The sequence below is a fragment of the Macaca nemestrina genome, chromosome 2, assembly GCF_043159975.1.
Source record: "Macaca nemestrina isolate mMacNem1 chromosome 2, mMacNem.hap1, whole genome shotgun sequence".
Taxonomy (NCBI): Eukaryota; Metazoa; Chordata; class Mammalia; order Primates; family Cercopithecidae; genus Macaca; species Macaca nemestrina.
This window is the reverse complement of record NC_092126.1, coordinates 32,170,693-32,195,384: the sequence shown is the minus strand read 5'-3', so window position 1 is coordinate 32,195,384 and position 24,692 is coordinate 32,170,693. Positions and strand designations below refer to the sequence as shown.

The window sequence follows — 24,692 nt, the reverse complement described above, 5'->3', positions numbered from 1 at the left end:
TATTAGGGAAATTCTTAGCACCAAAAAAATAAAAACCATATCATTGAAGCCAATGGGGCCAGGAACTTAATTGTTGCCAGTAATCAATCAATTTTTCTCTCTTGTTTTCCACACGTCTCTTTCTTTATTATTACAGCCAGTAGCTCCACTGACACACTTTAAGTACTCTGCAGTGATAAAAAGAAAAGAGTCAATATTCCTGATACATCTGAAGAAATGACTAATTGGTTGGACTAGACTCAGGTGCTCATGCCTCAGCCAATCACTACTGCAAGGTCTTGGAGCTGATGACAGTCTCCATTCAAAATGCACGTCCAAAATGATAGAAGGAAAGATTATACAGATGTGACCACCAGGGTATTTGCTGTGAGCTAGGCTGCCACACCAAATTTTATTTACTGTTCTACTACTGTTTTTACTGTTGGGCACTTGCACAGCACCTTATATGCTTACTTCATTTAAATTTTTTATTAACCTTTTTATGTTGGGAACTGGAGCCCAAAGAAATTGTGTGTTCCCAAAGTTACCCAGCTAATCAGTGGCAGAGCCTGGATGCATAAGGACCTTGAAAGCCAGAAGAGCAGCTTATGTGGTAGGAAATAGATATATATTTAAGGCTTTTTAGGCAGATAATCCCATCTTATGAAAATGCATGTAATAGACTAACAAAGCAGCAAAAGGGCGAAGCACAGTGGCTCACACCTGTAATCCCAGCACTTTGGGAGGCCAAGGAAGGAGGACTGCTTAAAGCCAGGAGTTCAAGACCATCCTGAGCAGCGTAGCAAGACCTCATCTCTACTAAGAATAAAAGTTATCTGGGCATGGTGGCACATATCCATAATCCTAGCTGCTTGGGAGGCTGAAGTGGGAGGATCCCTTGAGCCCAGAACTTCAAGGCTGAGCAATGAGCTGTGAATATCCCAGTGCATTCCAGCCAGGATGACAGAGCAAGACTGCATCAGAAAAGGAAAGGAAAGGAAAGGAAGGGGAAGGGGAAGGGGAAGAGGAAGGGAGGGGAAGGGGAGGGGAAGGGAGGGGAAGGGGAAGGGAGGGGAGGGGAGGGGGAGGGGAGGGGAAGGGGAAGGAGAAGGGAAGGGGAAGGGGGAGGGGAGGGGGAGGAGAGGGGGAAGGGGAGGGAAGGGAAGGGGAAGGGAGGGGAGGGGGAAGGGGAGGGAAGGGAAGGGAGGGGAGGGGGAAGGGGAGGGAAGGGAAGGGAAAGGGAAGGAAAGGGAAGGGGAAGGAAAGGGAAGGGAAGGGGAAGGAAAGGGAAGGGAAGGGGAAGGAAAGGGGAAGGAAGGGGAAGGAAAGGGGAAGGAAGGAAGGAAGGAAGCAAAGGTAAGTTCAGAGACCCAGAGGCTGGAAGTAGAAGGTCCAACATATATCTAAAAGAGTTTCAGGAGGAGAGAAGGAAGGAGAGGTCATCTCCAGAGATGATGTCTGAGAAATTTTCAGACTTCAAAAATGTGAGTTGTCAGATCAAAGGAGTACACTGTCTCAAGCAGAATAAATTTTAGAAATTGAGACCTGTACATAGTAGTGAAATTAAAGAATACCAAACATAACAAAATTATGTTAAAAGTTCCCACTGAGAAAAGTCAAATTACCCTAACAGAAATGACTTACCATCCTGTCAGCAGATTTGTCAGCAACAGTTGGTGACAGAAGATGATGGAAAACATTTTCAAAGTGTTAACAGACCAAAACTGAGAAACTAGAATTCTATACCTAGCTAAACCATCTTTCAAGAGAAAGGACAAAATAAACACATTTTCAAAATTTAGGATGCACACGTACTCATTGAAAGAAGTCCTAGGGAATATACTCCAACAACAAAAAAGCTGAACCCTGAAGAAAAAAATAAACAATTTAGCAAATATCTTGGTTAATATGAATCAGTAGTGTGTTTTTACGTGCTAGTATTTTGGAATTTTAAAACCAGGTGAAATTAAAATATCTATTAAAATATGGTAGATGATGGTAGGAGGGAGTTCTGAGCTAAAATATTCTAGAGTTATTTTATTCAAAGGCAATGAAATATTCCTTCACTTTAGACTTTAACAAGTTATTATATTGGTTAAGGTTCTTTGTTGTAAACAACAGAGTCCATGCAGGAATTTTAAAAATTTGTAACAAAATTATTGAGAGAGCTGGAAAAACAATCCTGAGCTAAACTTTTAGAAAAATGCATGAAACCACGCCAGAACTAACTGGCATGCTGTTCCCATCAAGCTCCAAATATGAGGAGCTCAACTTTTCTTCATTTGCTCCTGCTCCCAGGATCAGTGTCAATTCTGTGTCTGGCACTTGATCTTGTAGTCAGGAGAGTAGTAACTGTCTGAAGAGCTTGTATCCTCACATTCCTTACATTTCCATGGGTACATCTAGTAAGTAGAGCCTATGTCACAGACCTGCATTCCAACTTCATGAGAGGCAGGAAATTTGAGTTCTCAATTCTATCCTGGGTAGGTAGAACCTATAATCAGAAAAGTATCCCAAATATAGGAAGGTTAAACATTTAAAGGTATTCACCAGAATAAGAGAAATAGAATGTGGAACTTTCAAACCTATAGAGAAAAAACTTAGTTAATGGAATAGTAGGCAAAAGAGATAAAGAGAGGCAAATTAACAGCATGATAAATAGGCAATTCAAATGAGATTGTACAAGGAAGTCTAACAATTTTGTTAATCACAATAAATATAAATGGATCGACCTATCAATAAAAAAAAAACAAACACAATCAGACTGGGTTTCTTAAAAAACCAGCTATTTGCAAGATATATGGTTAAAACATATCGCAAAAGTTTAAGGAAAGGATTTTAAAAGAACTGTATGCCAAGAAAATATTAATCAAAAAATTATTCATCTAATAACAATATCAGACATAAGAATTTAAGGCAAGAAGGATTTATAGGAATTAACAAGTAATATGTAGTCATAAAAGGAACTATCCACCAAAAAGATAAACAGCCACCATGTAGTCATGAACTTGTGTGCATTTAACCACTTTAAGCAAAATTTGCTGAAACCGTGTAGAGTAATTGGCAAATGCCCGATTAAAAACAGGCCAGGTGTGGTGGCTCATGCCTGTAATCCTAGCACTTTGGGAGGCCGAGGCTGGCAGAGCACTTGAGGTCAGGAGTTCAAGACCAGCCTGGCTGACAAGGCAAAACCCCCTCTCTACTAAAAGTACAAAATTTAGTTGGGTGTGGTGGCACATGCCTGCCTGTAATCCCAACTGAAGGCTGAGGAAGAAGAATCACTTGAACCCAGGAGGTGGAGGTTGCAGTGAGCCGAGAGAAACAGACGAAAGGGTTGAATGCCATAAAATCAATAAGCTTGACATTATGTGAGAATATATGCACACACACATATGTAATCAGTAGTTCACACCACTCCCCCAAGACACTAAGTCCAGCCATCTTAGAGGTGAATTTTACCAAACGTGACCTTTTCTTTGTTTTGTTTCACAAATAGAAGCTAATATCAACTATGTTAACACCAAGATTCCTGATGCAGCAAATGCTTCTCAGATACCTTTTATTTCAGCCCAACCCTCTGACATCCAGGTACAGTTATTTTAAAAATAGGGCCATTCAGAACCATTTCATTTATTCAAAAGCTTTTTCAAGAGGATCTCTGCTTAAGTACTACAAGTATCTCTCTGCTGCTGACATCTTTTCTGTGGTTGAAGTCAATGAAAAATATAAATAATAGACTACATAAGAATAATATGCAACAATTGTATACATAGTATAATATAAACTCTAAAAAATAATCAAAAATAAGCAAACATCTATGAATAGGAAAAAATTAAAGACCAGAAGACAGTATACCGTAATATTAAATGAAATTATGTTTGACAGAAGTATGAGTCATTTATTCATTTATCTTTATTTTGCACGTTTAGTGAGAAATCATTAGTTTCCAAATATGTTGACATTTTATATAAACTTAAATTTTAATAATTATATTGCCACATTGGAATAAAAAAAGACATGACACACAATGAAAATAACCATCAGAATGGTGAAAGAAATTCTCACTGTATCAATAAGTACATTGGTTATAAATGAACTAGACATCTCCACTAAAAGGCAGATATTATCAGACTGAATACAACAAGATATACACCTGAGATTCAAGGACATAAGTAGGTTGAAAGTGAAAGATGGAAAAGATACATTATGCAAACAGTAACCATAAGAGGTCTGGAGTGGCTACATTAATATCAAAATAGTAAACTAAACTCAAGAAATATTACTGGAGACATTTTGATAAGGAGTCAATACATCTAGAATAATAAATGTTATATAAGAACTGACCTCCAAAATAAACGGATGAAACAAATTCACCGATAGTAGAGATTTCATTTAAAAAACCCCATTTATAATATCAAACAAAAATACTTAGGAATAAATTTAACCAAAGAGGTGAAAGACTTATATGCTGAAAACTATAAAACATCATGAAAGAAATTGAAGAAGACACAAATAAATGGAAAGATATATTGTGCATGTGAATCAGAAGAATGAATATTGTTAAAATGTTCATACTATTCAAAGCAATATACATATGTAATGCAATCTCTATCAAAATCCTGATGGCATTCTTCATAGAAATAGAAAACAATCCTAAAATTTGTAAAGAAAAAGAGAAAAACAAAACTGGAGGCATCACACTTCCTGATTTAAAATTACATTACAAAGCTATAGTAATGAAAATATTATGGTACTGGCATAAAGACAGACACATAGACGAGTGGAACAGAATACTCCAGAAATAAATCCAAACATACATGATTAATTCTCAACAAGGGCACCAAGAGGACATAATGGGGAAGGGATGATCTCTTCAGTAAATGGTGCTGGGGAAACTGGATTTTCACATGCAAAAAAAGGAAATTGGACCCTTTTACCATGCACAGAAATCAGCTTAAAATGGGTAAATGATCTGAACATAAGACCTGAAACCATAAAAGTCCTAGAAGAAAACATAAGGAAAAAGCTGCTTGATACGGCCTTGGCAATAATTTTTTGGACATCACACCAAAAGCTTGGGCTACAAAAGCAAAAATAAATAAATGGAGCTATATCAAACTAAAATGCTTCTGTACAGCAAAGGAAACAAACAAGAAAATGAAAAGGCAACCTACAGATGGAGAAAAAAATATTTACAAACCATATCTCTGCTGAGGGGCTAATATCTAAACTTCAGAACTTACACAACTCAATAGCAAGAAAACATATAAGCTGATATAAAAGGGCAAAGGACCTGTTTCTCCAAAGATGACACAAACATGGCTAATAGGTATATGAAAAGATGTTGAACACCACTAATTATCAGGGAAATCAAAGCTACTACGAGTTACCACCTCACATCAATTAGGATAGCTGTTATCAAAAAGACAGGAGGTAAGTATTGGCAAGTGTGTGGAGAAAAGGGAACCCTTGTACACTTTTGGTGGGAATGTAGATTGTTGCAGCCATTATGGAAAACAGTATAGAAGTTCATAAACAGAAATAGAAGTACCACATGACCCGGAAATCCCCTTTCTGGTTATATACTCAAATCCCTGCAAAGATATCTGCACTCCCATGTTCTTTGTGGCATTATTCAGAACAGCCAAGATTTGACAACAACCTAAGTGTCTGTCAGTGGATGAATGAATAAAGAAAATGTGTTATATATACTCACACAGTGGAATATTATTCAGTCTTATAAAAGGAGGGATCCTGGCCAGGCACAGTGGCTCACGCCTGTAATCTCAGCACTTTGGGAGGTCGAGGTGGGCAGATCACAAGATCAGGAGTTCAAGACCAGCCTGGCCAACATAGTGAAACCCCCCGTCTCTACTAAAAATGTAAAAAGAAATTAGCCGGGCATGGTGCTGGGCACCTGTAGACCCAGCTACTTGGGAGGCTGAGGCAGGAGAATTTCTTGAACCTGAGAGGCAGAGGTTGCAGTGAGTCAAGATCGTGCCACTGCACTCCAGCCTGGACAACACAGCGAGACTGTCTTTAAAAAAAAAAAAAAAAGAGGGATCCTGCTGTTTGCCACAGTATGGATGAACCTGGAAGATATTAGGCTAAGAGAAATAAACCAGACACAGAAAGAAAAATATTGTATGATCTCATTAATATACAGAATCTTTTAAAAATTTCAAGTATACAGAGATACAGACTAAACAGTGGTTATTAGGAGAAAGGTGGGAAGAGAGAAAATGGAAGATATAGTTCAAATGATATAACGCTGTAGGATGAATAAGTCTAGAGATCTAATGTACAAAATGAGGACTATAGCTGATAGTTGTGTATTGCATTGGAGATGTTTGCTAAATGAGTAGACCATAGCTGCTCTTGCCACACAAAATGTGAGTGCCACACACTACGTGAGATGATGGATATGTTAATTTGCTTCACTATAGGAACTATTTTATTATCTATATGTATTTTGCAAAATCATATTATATACTTTAAATATACACAATAAGAATTATTTTAAAAATATTTCAGTGCCCCACTTTCAATAATTGATAAAAACAAAGACTTTAACAACACTATCAATTAACTGATATTTATAAAACACTCCACTGAATGACTTCAGAGTACCCATTCTTTTCAAGTGCACATGTAACATTCTCCAGGATAGACTATGTAATAGAGCCCAAAACAAGTCTCAATAAAATTTGTAAAAAGGTTGTAATTGTACAAAGCACGTGCTCTGACCACGATGGAATTTAGAGATCTGTAAGAGAAAGAAACCTGAGAAAACATCAAATATTTGGAAATTAAACAACACACTTCTAAATAACCCATGAGTCAAAGAAATCACAAGGGAAATTAAGTTTTACTGAATGAAAACAAACACACAACATCAAAATCTATGGGATATATCTAAAGTAGTACTTAGAAATAAATATAACTTCGATACCTATATCAGAAAAGAAGAAAAGACAAATGAAAAACATAAGCTTCCATCTTAAGAAACTAGAAAACAAAGAGCAAGCTAAGCCCAAGACAAGCAGAAGGAATAAAATAATAAATATTAGAGCAGAAAAACAATAGATAAAAAATTTTAATCCCTAAAAGATTTTTATTTCAAAAGATCAACAAAATTGACAAACCCTTAACTAGACTGACCAAGAAAACATTACTAATTACCAAAATCAAGAATGAAAGAGGAGTAAAGCACCAAAAAACTCCACGTGATCTTCTCAATAAAGTAGGAAGAGCCAGCAAAGGAGACTGGGATAAGAGAAACCAGAAACCAAGAGAGAATGTATTTCAATGAGAGAGTGGTCAACTGGTTGAGTGTTGCTAATTCCTTTAAAAGAAAAGGAGAATTGACCTTTGGATTAGGCCATGTGAAGTTTGTTGACAACCTTAGGAAGTATTTTGAGAAAATAGCATAAATAAAAATCTAATTGGAATGACTTGGAACAGAACTCATTGTAAGAAGTGAAGAAGTGGAAAAAATGAATACAGACAACTCTTCCAAGAGGTTTTGTTTAAATTAAGGACAGCAGAGATTTGGAGTGGTAGGGAGAGAGATGAGATGCCTAAGGGAAGTTATTTTTGTCTTTTAAGATGGGAGATATTGTATGTATAGACTGAGGAGTAATTGAAAGTTAAAAGGGGGAAAAGTTGGTGATGCAAGAGAGAGTAGATACCTGCAGGCACAAAGTCCTTAAGAAGGCAGGAGGAAATGAGATGTAGTTCAAAAGTAAAACATGTCAGGAACTCTGAAGGGTCTGAGATTTTATTGTATTTGTAAGCCAACAAGTTAGCCTGCCACTATTTCATGGATGCTCAGCAAACGGGAAACTCCTGGGTCAAAGACAGAGGCTTTGATTTCTCACACCATCAGTTCCCTGCACCCCAATTCCTCAGATCAATGTGAAGAGGGCCAGGTGACACCTGCATATGCAATGAGTTGCACTACAAGTGAGGAAGTCTGAACTTAGGGAACCTGAATCTTTTATATTGGGCAATAAAGGTGTGTACCCTTTGCTCCAGACACATTGTTTTTATTATATTGAACAGTAAACATTCTTGCTGTTTGTTCCAGAGGCAGACACTATCTCTATCTTCCAGGGCTATGAAACATTCAGTCCTTGATTACATAGTCTGGAACAAGGAAATGTGAGAGACTCTTAGAGAATTGTCTCTCAACGGAGTTTAGCCTTTAGTAAGAGCTAAATACTAAATTTAGCACCATTTTAAATGGTGGAGGTTGAGGGATGGGGAAGATAGATTATTGGAAAAGATTCTAGTACCTCTTTTCTGCTTACTTTTATTTTTTTTCCCTAGCAAATCAATAGATGAAGGTATCAGGTAAAATTGAGGAGTGGGCATCAAGAGTATATGGTTTAAAGAGAGAGAAAGCTGTCTAGAAAAGGAGAGGGTTGGCCAAGGAAATGTAGAATTATTGGGCACTGCCGGAGACACTCCTATAGTTTGTGATCATAAATTTAACCAGTCAGCACAATTGCAACTGTTTTATCAGGGTTCATATCATGCTTTAGTGCAGTGAAAGATCAAGCAGAGAGTTGGCTTTAACCAAGATTGGAATTTTTTTTTTTTAAGGACAGTATGATGGAGAAAGAATGTGGTAAGGGCCTTAGGGGTATACACTGACAAACCCTTAACTAGGATGATTACAGTAATGGACCATGGAATCTAGGCTGGATAAAGAGGAGAGTGAGGAAAGGAAGGCCCATGAAAAATTGATGAGGCCAAAGGATCAGAGTTCCTGATGGGATTAAAGAAGAGTTAGAGTGGGTGTATTAGAATAAGTGAACTAGGAAGACAGAAGGAGGTAGTCAAATAATGGAATGCCTAAAATCAAGGTTTTAGAGTAATAGTACGTGAGCATGGAAGTGGGTAGCTAAGGTGGAGTGGAGAAAAAGATCATGAGAGGTGAGGAGTCAAGAAACTGAGTGACCAGAGTGTCAGATGTATCGTTTAGTGCTTGTTGAAGTCACCAAGAATAACAAGTCACAGTGGAAAGACAGGGACCTGTATGCTAAAATTTTGAATGAATGAGAGGAAATGACTGAAAGGTCAGCAGATGATTGCAACATAGAGGGGGTGGCAGGTGCCATGGACTGATGGCAAACTATTCCTTTATTTAATAAATATTTATTTACATGTGGCCAACTAATTACTGTGGGAAGAACAGCTTATCACATCCTCAAGGATTACATACTAATTGGAAGATAATACACTCTTCCATCAAAAGCGAAACACTAAGGCAAACATTGCAGTATAGTGAGGCAGAAAGACCACTTGCCTAAGGGTCAGAAAATCCGATTTCTATTATAAGTTCCAGGTTTGTCAATAATTAGCTATGAGCCTGGGTAAATCAATTAACCTCATCAGGCCTCAGTCTCCACATTTGGATACAGATGAGATGATTCTCAAGCTTCCGCAGAGCCTAACATTTCATAATTCTGTGAAATAAAATAATAGCTATTTCACATGGAAATTGGGGAGAATAAATAAGCACAAGTGTCCAGATTTTACAGACAGAAGAACGTGAACCATGAAGGACTACATAATTTGTCCAGCATCAGAATATAAAGTCAGGTTCATTGTTGTTTGTGTTAGATCATATAATGCAGAGCAGATGGCCTAATCTGTGTTTGCTTTTGTCCACTTTCCTAAATTTTTGTTTGTCTTTCCATTATCTCTACTTGGTTCTAGCTAGGTCACAATTGCTTATGTCAAAGGAACAAAGAAAATACCACAAGAATCCGTAACTATAACAATATTGTTTAACACAACTTTGAATACATTTTTACAGGAAGCAAAGAAGTGTGTTGCCCTCCAGGAAATGTGTGTTGCTCTGATGTAATTAGGCTGACATACATTTCCCTGGTAGCCAATATAAGGAATGGGTCCACTAACCCTTGACATCGGAAAATTTTGGGGTTGGATTAGATGTCAAGGTTGGGAAGGATATTATTTGGGTAAAGGGGTTCATTAACAGTTTTTCCACTATAATGAGTTTTTCCTTTATAGCTGTGATGTTACTCCCGTATTTTTGAACATGTAAAAGCATATTCAGTGATACTTTGAGATCCAACTATATGCTAGGTACTTACTGTAAGGCCTAGTGGCATTGTGGAGCGCAGGATAGCTAAGGTATCTGTCCTATCTCCTTTTGTTAATATATACTGAATGGCGAAGATAGACATGAACAAGAAAATGAATAAATAAGATATTTTTTCAGAACATGATCAACGTTTGAAGAATATAAAACAGAGTAACTAGATGCCTCTTACCATGTTTTGCATTTCCCCCATTTGGAAAATAAGTACCACGAGCGTCAGGACCTTGTCTGTTATATTTATCAATGTACCCACTGTGCCTTGGTTAGTGAGTTTTGGTTGTGGGCTTCTTTAGATAGGATAGTCAGGAAAGGTATCTGTAAGGTACCCTGAATGCTGAGAACTAGAAAATAAGGAGTTTTCAGCCAAAGATCTGGAGAAGCAGCATTCTGGGGAAGAGCAATGTAAAATTCCCAAGGAAGCAACAAGTTCAGCATGTTTAAGAAACATAAGAAAGGTCTGTGTGGCTGGAAAATTGTAAGGGTAGAAGTTTGAATTTTAATTTAATTACTATGATAAGTCATTATAGATTTTTTTTTTCTTTTCTTTTCTTTTCTTTTCTGGCCATGTTTTCTTCCTCTAATTTTATTTCCTTTTTTTTCTAAAGAGTTTTAGTCAGGGATTTTAAGTGACCGTATATTTAAAAGTTTCCCCAGACAGTTTTGTAGGGAATAGAGTGAGAATAGCATGAGAGGAAGCAAGAGATCAGTTAGGAGATGAGTGTTGATGGTGGGCTGGTGCAGGGGAAGAAGTATTGAGCAGTAATTGAGTTTGAGATATATTCTAGTAGGCTGGGTGTGGTGGTGCTTTGGGAGGCCCAGGTGGAAGGATAGCTTGAGGCTAGGAGTTTGACAGTTTGAGAGATATATTCAAAGGATAGAACAACAGGATTGTTCAGCTGCTGTTCTTCAACTGTTGTTCAACAGCTGATTGGATATGGAGTGAGAGAAAAAACAAGCAAGACTCCATTGCTTTGGTCTGAGTAATTTGGTGGTAGTAGTGCCACTAACAAGGAAACTGGGAGAGGAGCAGAGTTTTTCTACGGAGAATCAAGCAGTTGGTTTTATCCACGTGAAGCTTACAGTGCCTGTTAGATCTCCAAATGGAAGTGTAGATAAAATGGTTGATATGAGTATGGCAAGATGTCAGAACTGAAGATATTACCCTTCTGTGAGTCACTGGCATTTAGATGCTATGTAAAGCCACAAGACTGAGTGAGCTCATCAAGGGAGAGCATGTCGATATGAGCAGCAAGGACTAACCCTTGAACATTTTTGCCTTTGAAAAATACAATATTTTATAGACTAGAAGTACATTATTTACCAGGTAAATCAGCCAGTTTTAAAAACCCACTTTGTCTTCCTCTCTCAGCAAGTAGTGGGAGGCCATCTTAGAAGGAAGCTATCCTGGTGAGAAGCTCTAATCACACCAGCCCCTGGGACTTGCCAGTATGTCATCAGATACACAACGAAAGGCTCTGGTTCCCCTATGCCTCTCTCTCTCATCATAAGTCTTCCCTGACTCCCCCGGGCCACAGTGATCCCTCCTTCTCCTAACTCTTCTTCCTCGTTACTTTCTGGACCTTTACAGACATTCCTCCTGGTGGTGTAGCTACTTATGCAGAACAGATGCTCTAATATGTGTGTGTTTACCTCTCTTTATACAAAGTTTGTATTTGTCTTCTTGTTATCTCTAACTAGGCAATGATTGCCTTTTACCCCCACTTTCAACAACATTATAATTTCCTCAAGGGCAGGATATTCTTATATATCTTTCTATCCCTTACCATGGTCTGTATTTCCCCATTTGGAATGTAAATACCACAAGAGCTAGGATTTGTCTGTTATGTTCATCACTGTACTCTTTGAGTCTGAAACAGTATTCTTGAATAAACACAAATAGAATAAAGGAATATAAAAGCTGCTGATAGTTGTCTAGATAGATGATTAAGTGCCCTGCCTAAAAGCAAGACCTTCACCCTTTTCCTTGGTAGACATAACCTCCACTTTTGGTCCCTTTTTTAACACCACCCTATGCAGAAGTGTTTCACTTCATATCACCTTTATGGACTCTTTCCACAGTTTCTGCTGATACTCAAGTAGATAAGAATAGGACAGATATTTATGGCCTATATAATGCATATATGTAGTTGGGATCTGTGGTAGATTATCTGCAAAGATGACCATTAACAATTTCTTTCATCTTTGTATGTGTACATTGCTCTTCCCAACAAGAGATGGAGTCTGTTTCCTCTCCCCTTAAATATAGATGGCCATGTGAATAGCTTTGGCTAATAGAATTCAGTAGAAGGGATGTTACCTAACTTTGGGGCTTGGGCCTTAAGAGGCCTTTCAACTTCCAGTTTTGCTGTCTTGAGATCTGGACACCATGTTTAAGAAGCTTGGCCTTCTGGATGATGCAAGACCACATGGAGAGAGAGAAGTGTACCTAGCACCCAACTATTCCAGCCACTGCAAGTGAGGTACAAAACAGGTGAATAAAGCCATCTTGTATTCTCTAGGTCTAGCCAAACTATCCCAGCTTCCTCTGGAGTCATGAAGCAGCCACCCCATGAAGCACAGACAAGCCATTCTTGATGAGTCCCACCCTAGTTGCACAATCATGACAAATAATAAATGGTAGTTGTTGTTTTAAGCCATACTTTTGGGGATGATTTGTTATATAGCAGTAGATAACTGAAATAGGATCTGTTTCAGGATTTCTTTTATGACAAAATTTCCAGAAATACATTGCATTTAAAAGAAGCACTTCTGCAATTTGTAGCAAAATTATGATGCAATTATCTTTTGTCCCAGCAGTCTTCCTTCTAGGATTCTATCCCAAAGATACTCTGGCAAAAATACAAAGAGACATACTGGCTATTCATTGCAATACTACCTAAAATAGCAACAAACTTTAAACAATTCAAATATCTATCAGCAGGGGACTCGTTGAATATGTTATATAATGTCTACATGATGAAGTAATATGCAGCTATAAAAAAGGAATGAGGAGCACCTCTGTAAACTGCCATAGAGTAATCACCAAGGTATAAAGTTGAATGAAAAAAGCATGGCACAGAAAATTATGTATGGTATGATATGCCATTGTTTAACTTTCTTTTTTCTTTTTTTTTTTAGACTGAGTCTCACTCTGTCACCAGGCTGGAGTGCAGTGGTGCGATCTCCACTCACTGCAATCTCCACCTTGTGGGTTCAAGCGACTCCCCTGTCTCAGCCTCCCAAGTAGCTGGGACTACAGGCACACACCACCACTCCTAGCTAATTTTTTGTATTTTTAGTAGAAACAGGGTTTCACCATGTCGGCCAGGATGGTCTTGATGTCCTGATCTCGTGATCCACCCACCTTGGCCTCCCAAAGTGCTGTGATTACAGACGTGAGCTACTGTGCCCAGCCATTTAGCTTATTTTTTAAAGAAAAGATAGAATATAAAAACTTTAGGCTGGGCGTGGTGGCTCACACCTGTAATCCCAGCACTTTGGGAGGCTGAGGCGGGTGGATCACCTGAGGTCAGGAGTTTGAGAACAGCCTAGCCAACATGGTGAAACCCCATCTCCACTAAAAATACAAAAATTAGCCAGGCGTGGTGGCAGATGCCTGTAATCCTAGCTACTTGGGAGGCTGAGGTAGGAGAATCGCTTGAACCCGGGAGGCAGAAGTTGCAGTGAGCCGAGATTGTGCCATTGCACTCCAGACTGGGTGACAGTGAGAGACTCTGTCTCAAAAAAAAAAAAAAAAAAAAAAAAAAAACCTTTAAAAGAAGTTATTACCTTAAGAAGAGAGAGGGGATTGCGTAAATGATAACACAGAAATGTAATCGTAAAACTAGACTGCCCACGCCCCCGGCCCGCCCAGCCTGCAGCAGCAGCAACAGCAGCAGCGGGCGGCCGCGCAGGTGTTTATGTCGGGTCTCGGGGTCTGGCAGCAGCATTCGGACTACCTGATCAGCGGCAGCACCAGCTGTGTGCCCAAGGATGGGCTCACTGTGCAGCAGCTCTTTGCCAGCACCAACAGCCTCACCTACAAGGGCTTCCTGATTCTCCCAGGATTCACAGACTTTATAGCTGATGAGGTGGACCTGACCTCAGCCCTGACCCGGAAGGTCACGCTGAAGACGCAGCTGATCTCCTCCCCCATGGACATTGTGACAGAGGCTGACATGGCCATCGCGATGGCTCTGATGGGAGGTATTGGTTTCATTCACCACAAGTGCACCTCAGAGTTTCAGGCCAAGGAGGTGCAGAAGATCAAGAAGTTTGAACAGGCAGGCCATGGTGCTGAGCCCCTTGCACACTGTGGGTGATGTGCTGGAGGCCAAGATGTCGCATGGCTTCTCTGGCATCATCACCGAGATGGGCACCATGGGCAGCAAGTTGGTGGGCATCGTCACTTCTCGAGACATTGACTTTCTTGCTGAGAAGGACCACACCACCCTCCTCAGTGAGGTGATGACGCCAAGGATTGAGCTGCTGGTGGCTCCAGCAGGCGTGACATTGAAAGAGGCTAAAGAGATACTGAAATGTAGCAAGAAAGGGAAGCTGCGTATTGTCAATGATTGAGATGAGCTGGTGTTCATCATCGCCTGCACTGACCTGAAGAAGAACCGAGACTACTTTCTGGCCTCCAAAGATTCCCCCAAGCAGCTGCTGTGCGGGGCAGCTGTGGGCACCCGTGATGATGACAAACACCACCTGGACCTGCTCACCCAGGTATCCCCACCTCCAGGTGATTGGGGGGAACGTGGTGACAGCAGCCCAGGCCAAGAACTGACGCTGGTGTGGATGGGCTGCATGTGGGCATGGGCTGCGGCTCCATCTACATCACCCAGGAAGTGATGGCCTGTGGTTGGCCCCAGGGCACTGCTGTGTACAAGGTGGCCGAGTATGCCCAGCACTTTGGTGTGCCCATCAGAGCCAATGATGGCATCCAGACCATGGGGCCTGCGGTCAAGGCCCTGGCCCTTGGAGCCTCCATAGTGGTGATGGGCTCCCTGCTGGCCGCCACCACAGAGGCCCCTGGCATGTGCTGCTTCTCAGATGGGCTGCAGCTCAAGAAGTACCGTGGCATGGGCTCACTGGATGCCATGGGGAAGAGCAGCAGCAGCCAGAAACGATACTTCAGTGAGGGGGATAAGATGAAGATCGCGCAGGGTGTCTCAGACTCCATCCAGGACAAAGGGTCCATTCAGCAGTTTGTGCCCTACCTCATAGCGGGCATCCAGCATGGCTGCCAGGATAGCGGAGCCCACAGCCTGTCTGCCCTTCGGTCCATGATGTACTCAGGAGAGCTCAAGTTTGAGAAGTGGACCATGTGGGCCCAGATCAAGGGTGGCATCCACGGCCTGCAGTCTTACGAGAAGCAGCTGTACTGAGGACAGCGGTGGAGGCCGAGGTGATGGAGGGGGCGCACCCCAGTGTCCACCTTCAGGCACAACCTCCCTCCATAACTGAGTGGTCCACAGGTTTGCCCTACAGGTTCCCCAGCTGCTTTCCAGGGAGAGAGGAGGGGAAGTCCTGAGGGGTCTGCGGCCCCTTGCTCAGTATCCCCTACAGAGTCAGGACTTTTCCCTGGGCCGGGCTGCCCTGGGAGCCCCCTGAGCCCAGCCAGCCGGGGTCTCAGGCCCTGTGCCTGCCTCAGGTCTTTCAGCCTGCTCCAGCCCAGCCCCCACCCTAGGGGCAGGCAGCCCCTCCTGGCTTTTTCCGTAGAGCACCTCCCGGCCCCCATCCCCCCAGGAAATGGTGCTCTCCTGGCCCCACCTCTGGCCCTTCCTGGGCCGCTGCTCCCTCAGCCATGTGGCACTTCTGAGCTCTTGACCTAGGCCAAGGGGAGGTCTCTGCCCCCTTCCCCGGCCCTGGGCTACCCTTGCATCCTGCTCCTTAGGTAGTTCCCCTGTCCCTGGCCCTGGGGAGGAGGCTGCCCTGGTCATGGCCGCCTGCCTGTCATTCCTGACTCACCGCCGTCCCCAGGTGTACCATTTCTGCCTTCTCCTCAGCTTCAGTTGAAGGCTTTAACTTTGCACACTTTGGGATCACAGTTGCATCATTGTGTATTAAATAATTGGAATAAATCAAGCAGGTCTCAACACCTCCACCAAAAACAAAACAAAAACCAAAACAGAAACTCTAGACTGTGGGAAACTATAGCACAAATAACCTAGTTTCTTCTACAAGTAAAATTTAAAGAAAACAAAAAGGGATGGAATGGGAACCTTGTGATTAAAAAAAGGAACTTAAGGGGCATTCCAATCAATTGCAATTTATGAACCAATTTGTATTCCAATTTCAATAAATAAACTGAAAAAGTTTATGAGATGGTGGGGAAATTTAAACACTGGTTGGATATACAGTGCTACTAAGGAATTATTATTTAGGTATGATAATGATGGTATGGTTATATTTTTAAAAGAAGGTTTATATATTAGATATACACTGAGGTTTTTATGGATGAAATGATATTACACCAGGACCTGAAGAAGAACCGAGACTACTTTCTGGCCTCCAAAGATTCCCCCAAGCAGCTGCTGTGCGGGGCAGTTATGGATAAAACAGGATTGGCCATGAGTTGGTAATTAATGAATCTGGATGACTGGTTCATAAAAGTTCATTCTATTGTCTTCTTTACTTTTGTATATAGAGTCGTCCCCTGGTATCCATGGGGGAGTGGTTCCAGGACCCTCTGCTAATACCATAATTTGTGGACGCTCAAGTCCCTTTTATAAAATAGTATTATTTAACCTATGCACATCCTCTGGTATACTCAATTATCTCTAGATTACTTATAATACCTAAAACAATGTCAATGCTATATAAGTAGTTGTTATACTGCATTGTTTTTTAATTTGTATTATTTTTGTTGTTGTATTATTTTTATTGTTTTTTGAATATTTTTAAAAGTTTCCATTTCTTTTTTGTCTTTATTATTTTAATTGACACATAAGAATCACACATATTTACGGGATACGGTGTGATATTTTGATACATGTATAGAATGTATAATGATCAAATCAGGATAATTAACATATCCATCACCTCAAACATTTGTTATTTCTTTGTATTACGATCAAATATTTTCCGTTGATGGTTGGTTGAATCTACACAAGGGCAGAACCCATGGATACAGAAAGTCGACTGTATTTGAAATTTTTCAAAATAAAAAGTTAAAGTAAAAAGGAAGCCTCTGAGACCCAGCATTTTAAGGGCACTGAATTCATTTTCTTCATAATATCACACCTTAGGTCTATTACTGCAAGTAAACCCCATCTATACAAAATGGAAGTTATATCTGTAAAACCATGATGAGTATTTAGAACTGTCTGTGATTGACATCATGTCAGTGATTTTGAAGTTATAATGAGTTCTCAGACGACCAGATGTTTTTGTTATTTTGCTTTGTTTTGGGTTTTTAAAAAAAATTTCCAGTATCACTTTTGTCTCTTAGTGAAAGTTTTAATTAACATGAATAGTCTTTTTCTCCTCTTCCAAACATGTATCATCATTCATTCACTCAATTAACATATTCTTATTCTTATTTATTTATTTATTTGAGACAGGGTCTCATTCTGTCACCCAGGTTGGAGTGCAATGGTACAGTCACAGCTCACTGCAGCCTTGACCTTCCAGCTTCTGGGCTCAAGCAGTCCTCGCACCTCAGCCTTCCAAGTAGCTAGAACTATGGATGTGTGCCACCATGTCCAGCTAATTTTATTATGTTTTTGTAGAGACAAGGTCTCACTATGTTACCCAGGCTGGTCTCAAACTCCTAGGCTCAGACCATCCTCCTGTTTTGGCCTCCAAAGTGCTAGAATTATAGGCGTGAGACACCATGCCCAGCCTTAAGACTTATTTTTTGAGTGACTACTTTTAGAGCTGCTGGTATTAGGGAAATAGTGCTGCAAGCTAACAGGAGTCTACAGCCCTACCGCACACAACTGTCAACGTGCATGCCCAGATGCTTACAATACCATGGAATAACAGGGCCATAATTGAGGTCTTTGAAAGGACATAGAAAAGGCCTGGTTGCTCTTCCCCTAGCAGGAGATGAGAGGACAAATCTTGAAAGGGGATGTTAGAGGCTGTCAAGATGCTGGTTCTGGAGAAAGAATACCAGCAGACTGGGTATAGCTTATTTTGGAGGGAAGATGTAATCTGATGCTTTTTAGGTTACAAACATCTTTCATTTTCAAATACCTGTTACCTCTTCTCTGAACCAAAATGAATGACCTATATCAGTGGTTCTCAAAATGTGATCCCTGGATCAGCAGCATCACCATTCCCAGGAAACTGGCTCATGCAACTGCTTGAGCTCCACTCCAGACCTATGAGTCTGTGACTCTGGAGCTGGACCAGTGACCTATGTTTTAATAAGCTTTCCAGGTGATGTTAATGCTTGTTCATGTTAGAAAATCACTGGTTTAGAGAAAACTAGTAATTGTTCCATAAATTTAGTTTAAAGAAGGAGAAAGAAGCCTGTCCTTTAGCCAAGTTTAAAAAAAAAAAAAAAAAAAAAAAAAAAAAGGCTGTTTACAAGGGACATTTTGAGAGCATCTAAGGTTAAGGAAAAAAAAGTTTAACTTGGCTGGAGGCCTTGCAGAACAGTAGTTGTGGAGAAATCAGTGCTCCACATAGATAACCACAAACACTAAACTGGAAAGCAGCTGTCTGCCACTCAGGAGTAAGTGCAGACTAGAGACTTATGGAGACCAGGTTTCCAGTATCTTTCTCTGAGATACCAATCCTTAACCCAAGAAACCCAAAGCCAATAGCTAAGTATAAAAGTTATTCTCTGAGAGTGAGGATACCTAGATTAGGGATAATGGATAATAAAGACGTATGAGGCCAGGCATGGTGACGGGCACAGTGGCTCATGCCTGTAATCTTAGCACTTTGGGAGGCCAAGGTGGGCAGATAACCTGAGGTCTGGAGTTTAAGACCAGCCTGGCTAACATGGTGAAACCGTCCCTACTCAAAATACAGAAATTAGCCAGGCATGGTGGTGCGTGCCTGTAGTCCCAGCTACTCAGGCTGCTGAGACAGGAGAGTCCCTTGAACTGGGGAGGCTGAGGTTGCAGTGAGCCGAGTGAGCCGAGATCGCCCTACTGCACTCCAGCCTGGGAGACAGAGCCAGACTCCGTCTCAAAAAAAAAAAAAAAAAAAAAAAAAAAAAATCTGTATGATACAATATTTGCAAAAACTTGTGTCTATTTCTTTTCACTTTTTAAAATGTGGCTACTAGAAAATATAACCTATGTAGCTCACATTTATGATCTGTATTATATTTCTTTTCACACTGGTCCATAATGCACATATAAAATGGAGGGCACATATAAAAAAACTAACTGTTTTTCCTCCAGGTCTGAGCAGTGGGTGTTCAGAACCACAAACCATCATTTCTTATTCCTGTGTCATTTGTATTTATATTGCAAAGATAACTCAGTAATGTGAGCCGTAAAAATTATACAGCAAACATCTTTTATATCCAAGTTCACAAAGCAGTTTTTCAATCCTAGAAATTAAACTTTCCATCAGGAGAGCATGAATTGATTGGTAAAAACTAGAACATATACTAATACATACCAACAATAGCCACTCCCATTTCTCCTACCTTCACTAGTTCAGACATAGTTAATTAATCAGGACATACTTTATTTTTATTTTTTAATTTTGTGAGTATATAGAAGGTGTATATATTTATGAAGTATATGAGATGCTTTGATACTGGCATGCAATGTGTAATAATCACATGGTAAATGGGGTATCCATAATCAGGCCTTTTTTCCTACTGATCTCAGACATAGCATCAATGTCCTTATCATCTCTGCTCTAAGAAGCTATGTAGCTATTGAGGGATGCAGTCATCATACAAAACTAGGTCTGTTTCACTCCAAAGACTGCATTTCTTGCCTACACCATGCAGATTTCCACTTGATAACAGGTGTACATTTATAGTTTTATCTGTAATTCAGATAGATAAACTGATCTTCTGATTTATAAGCCAGTATCTTATTAATTTGGTTGACAGATTTTATCCCTGAGAGATCAAATGCCTTTTGATATGCTGGCAAACTTGAATATGTGACCCTAACAACTGAGAGCAGGACTCTAGTCCAGGAATAGCTTGTGCAGAGCACACATGTGCACTCTCTTCTCCCTTAACTACAGTAGACATTGAAAATCAATTTCTATTGCTCTTTTGTGTTGAGCCTAGACATAGCCTTAAAATGCTTTTTAACACAGTGCTCTAGAAAGCTACTGCCAGTTGACCTGTGAGACCCTATTGATTTGCTGGTGTGGATGATAGTGACCTAACAAACTGCTCTTCTCAGCATCAAGCTGGCTTTCCTCTGTCCTTATTCCCCTCTTGCTACTTCCCAGAAGGATAGATAGGTTCTAAGACCAATCCAGAAGGTTTGTGTACCTCAGGAAGGTTTGGGAACCTGAGGAAGAAAAATGGCATTTTAGGAAGTCTAGACTCAATAGGATGGGAAAATTCCTATAACATGTTTTTTGGATTTTCCAGAAGCAAGCTCCAAAAAGGTTTCTACATAGGTCTCTTTAAATTCTATATGATCTGTGATTTAGAACTCACCAGAAGTATGGAATTTACCACAATAACAGTAATAATCCTGTATCAGTTAGGATTATTTTGGCTGCAAATAATAGAAATTGCCCCCCAAACAGTAGCTTAAACAAGATAGTTTATTTTTCTTATGTGTAAGTAACTCCAGAGGAAGGTAAACCCAGACTTGTATGGTGACTCTTAGGCCATTGAGAACACAGATCCCTTCTATCATTTTGTCATTTCGAAGTATGTAGAATGGCCAGCCTTCCATTCGTACGTCACTTCATGAGCAAATGTGGCTGCTGAAGTACATTTGCTCTGAGAAGGAAGAAGGAGGAAGGACAAGAGGATTTATCCAGTTCTGTCCTCTGTTTAAGAAGCTGTGGTAGGCAGAATAATGGCTACCCCAAATATGTCCACTCTAATTCCCAGAACCTTTAACTATGTTACCTTATGTGACTTATTAGTCCTTTTTCACACTGCCGATAAAGACATACCCAAGGCTGGGAAGAAAAAGAGGTTTAATGGACTCACAGTTCTGTGTGGCTGGGGAGGCCTCACAATCATTGTAGAAGGTGAAAGGCACTTCTTACATGGTGGCAGCAAGAGAGAATGAGAAAGATGCAAAGGGAAACCCCTTATAAAACCATCCGTTCTCATAAGACTTACTACCACAAGAACAGTATGGGGGGAACCAACCCCATGATTCAATTATCTCCCATCGTGGAGAATTATGGGAGTATAATTTAAGATGATATTTGGGTGGAGACACAGAGCCAAACCATATCAGTGACAAAAGGGGCTTTGCAGGTTTGATTAAGTTAGAGATCTTGAGATGGGGAGATTATCCTGCATTATTTGGGCGGGTCCGATATAATCATAAAGGTCCTTATCAGAGAGGGGCATGAAAGAGTCAGAGAAGATGTAAAGACAGAAGCAGAAGTTGGAGTGATGTGGGGCCACAGCTGAGAAATGCAGGCAGCCTTTAGAAGCTGAAAAGACAAGAAAACAAATTCTCCCTAAAGAAGGAATATAGCCCTAATATGTTAGACTTCTCTGATGGTTAACTGTAGGTGTCAACTTTGTCAACTTGACTGGGTTAAGGGATACCCAGTTAGTCGGCAAAGCATTATTTCTACGTATGTCTGCGAGGGTAGTTCTGGAAAAGATTTGCATTGGAATCAATAGACTAATTAAGGAAGATCTGCCCTTACCCAATTTGAGTGGACACTATCCAATCTGTTGAGAACTCCAATAGAACAAAAAGGCAGAAGAAGGGTGAATTCACTCTCTTTTCTGGAGCTGGTACACTCATCTTCTCCTGCCCTTGGATATCAGAACTCCAGATTCCCTGGCCTTCAGACTCCAGGAATTGTTCCAGTGATTCCTCAGTTTCTCAGGTGTTCTGCCTCAAACTGAGAGTTATACCATTGGCTTCCCCGGTTCTAGGCCTTCTGACTTGGATTGAACTACACCACCAGTTTCCCTGGGTATCCAGCTTGCAGATGACATATTATGGGACATCTCAACCTCCATAATCACATGAGCCAATTCCCATAATAAGTCTCATCTATCTATCTATCTATCTATCTATCTATCTATCTATCTATCTATCTATCTATTTATCTCAATCTCCATAATAATAGGAGCCAGTTCCCATAATAAATCTCCTCATCTATCTATCCATCCGTCCATCCATCCATCCATCCATCCATCCATTATCCTATTGACTTTGTTTCTCTGCAGAACCCTGACTAATACTGATTTTGGTGCCAGGAGTGAGGTGTTGCTATAGCAAATACCTACAAATGTGGAGTGGCTTTGGAAATGGGCAATAGGTAGAGGCTGGAAGAGTTTTGAAGAGCATGCTAGAGAAAGCCTATATAGCCATAAATAAGCTGAAAAGGTGATTCTTATGGGGGCTCAGAAGATGAGGAGAGCTGTAGAGAAAGCCTCAGTTTTCTCAGAGGCTACCTGAGTGCTCATGATCAGACTGTTGGTAGAAATATGACTGATAAAGGCCATTCTGGTGAGGGCTCAGACAGAAATGAGGAATATATAATTGGAAACTTCAGGAAAGGCAATCCTTATTATGAAGTGATAAATAACTTGGCTGAATTGTTTGTGTCCTAATGTTTTGTAGAAAGTAGAACTTCTGAATGATGAAATAAGGTATTTAGTAGAGGAAATATCTAAGCAAAGTACTGAGGGTGCAGCATGGGTTCTCTTGACTGCTTATAGTAAATGCAAGAAGACAGAAACAATATTAAGATGGAATTTGCTATCAAAAAAGGAAGCAAAAATTAAAGACTTGGAAAATTCTCATTCTGTAAAAAAATGAGAAAATGTATTCAGGAGAAAACACCAAGGGTGTAGCCAAACAAACATTTGATAAGGAGATTGGTATGGATAGAAGGAAGACAGATAATATTCATCAAGACAATGATGACTAATCCTGAAAACACTTCAGAGATCTTTGGGGCTGCCCTACCCATCATAAGCCCAGAATACCAGGTCCTTGAGGGCAGCACAATTTCGAGGCTATGCTTCTTACGTTCTAGTGCAGTGCTCCTTGGCCAACCCAGCTGTGTCTCAAGTGGTCCTAGATGTGGCTTGGGCTGCCTCTCCCGAAGGCACATGTGGTAAACCTTGACATGTGTCCAGGTGGTGCTAACTCTGCAGGCATACAGTGCAAGAGCTGTGGGGCCTTGGCTGCTTCCACCTATATGTCACAGGGTTCCAGAGAGCCTCAGAGCCCAGCTAGAAAATTGCCACAGGGGTGGTGACACTGAAAAGAGCCTTCTCTGGGGACTGCCTAGCAGAGCTGTGAGAGCAGGACTGCCCCCAAGACCCTAGAATTGTAGAGCCACCAATGTGCATCTCCAGCCTGGAAGACCCGCATACATCAGACTCCAACCCATGAGAGCTGTCTGTCACTTGAACAGCAAAGACATGAGAACAGGGCCACTTGGAGCCTTGGGGACCCATCTCCCACTCCCATGTCTCTAAAAGGCAAGACATCAAGTCAAAGAAGACTATTTTTCAAGCCTTAAGATTTATTATTTGCCATGTTGGATTTTGGACTAACTTGGGACTAGTTATCCCTTTCCTCCTCCCTATTAGAATGGGAATGTCTATCCTGTACCTGTCCCACCATTGTATTTTGGAAGCACATAACTTGTTTGGTTTCACAGACTCACAGCTGGAGGGAAATTTGCCTCAGGATAAATTGTACCTTGCATCTCACTCATTTCTGATTTACATATTTAGATGAGACTCTGGACTAGACTTTTGAGTTGATGCTGGAATGACTTACAACTTTTGGGGCTATTAGAATGAAAAAATGTATTTTGTGTTTGAGAGAACATGAATCAGGTGGGGAGGCAGGGGTGGAATGCTATAGTCTGAATGTTTGTGTTTCCCTAAAATGCATATGTTGAAACTTAATCCCCAATGTGATAGTAATAAGAGGTGGGGACTTTTGCAGGTGATTAGGTCATGAGAGCTTAGCCCTCATGAATGGGATTGGTGCCCTTAGAAGTCAAGGGGGCTTGCTCACCCCCTCTACCATATGAGAACACAGTGAAAAGGTACTATCAATGAAGAATGGAACCTCACCAAATACTGAATCACCTGGGGCGTTGATCTTGGACTTCTTAGCCTCCAGAACTATCAGCAATGAATTTCTGTTGTTTATAAATTTCCCAGCCTAAAGTATTTTGTTATAGTAGCCCAAATGGGCTAAGACAACTTCTGATGTCCAGAACCGTAAAATAATAAATTTGTGTTTTAGTAAGCCAATAAATTTGGCAATTCATTACAGCAGCAATAAGAAACGAATACAGGATTCTTTCCAGAAGTCCCTCTCAATAATTCCCATTGAGAATTGACTAGAATTTATCTCATTGGCTAGAATTAAGTCAAATGACCACAAATAGCTGCAAAAGACCCTAGAAAGTATAATATTTACCTCAGCATATTGACAACTCCAATATGACAGTA

The 24,692-nt window shown here is 40.6% G+C and overlaps 1 pseudogene across 1 annotated transcript; it reads left to right on the top strand.

Annotated features, from left to right (window-relative positions):
- The first annotated feature begins 1,357 nt into the window (after positions 1 to 1,357).
- Positions 1,358 to 24,012, top strand: LOC139361867 (inosine-5'-monophosphate dehydrogenase 1 pseudogene; annotated as a pseudogene). The gene has a single exon (XR_011619667.1). The product of XR_011619667.1 is annotated as an inosine-5'-monophosphate dehydrogenase 1 pseudogene (transcript).
- The last annotated feature ends 680 nt before the right edge of the window (positions 24,013 to 24,692 follow it).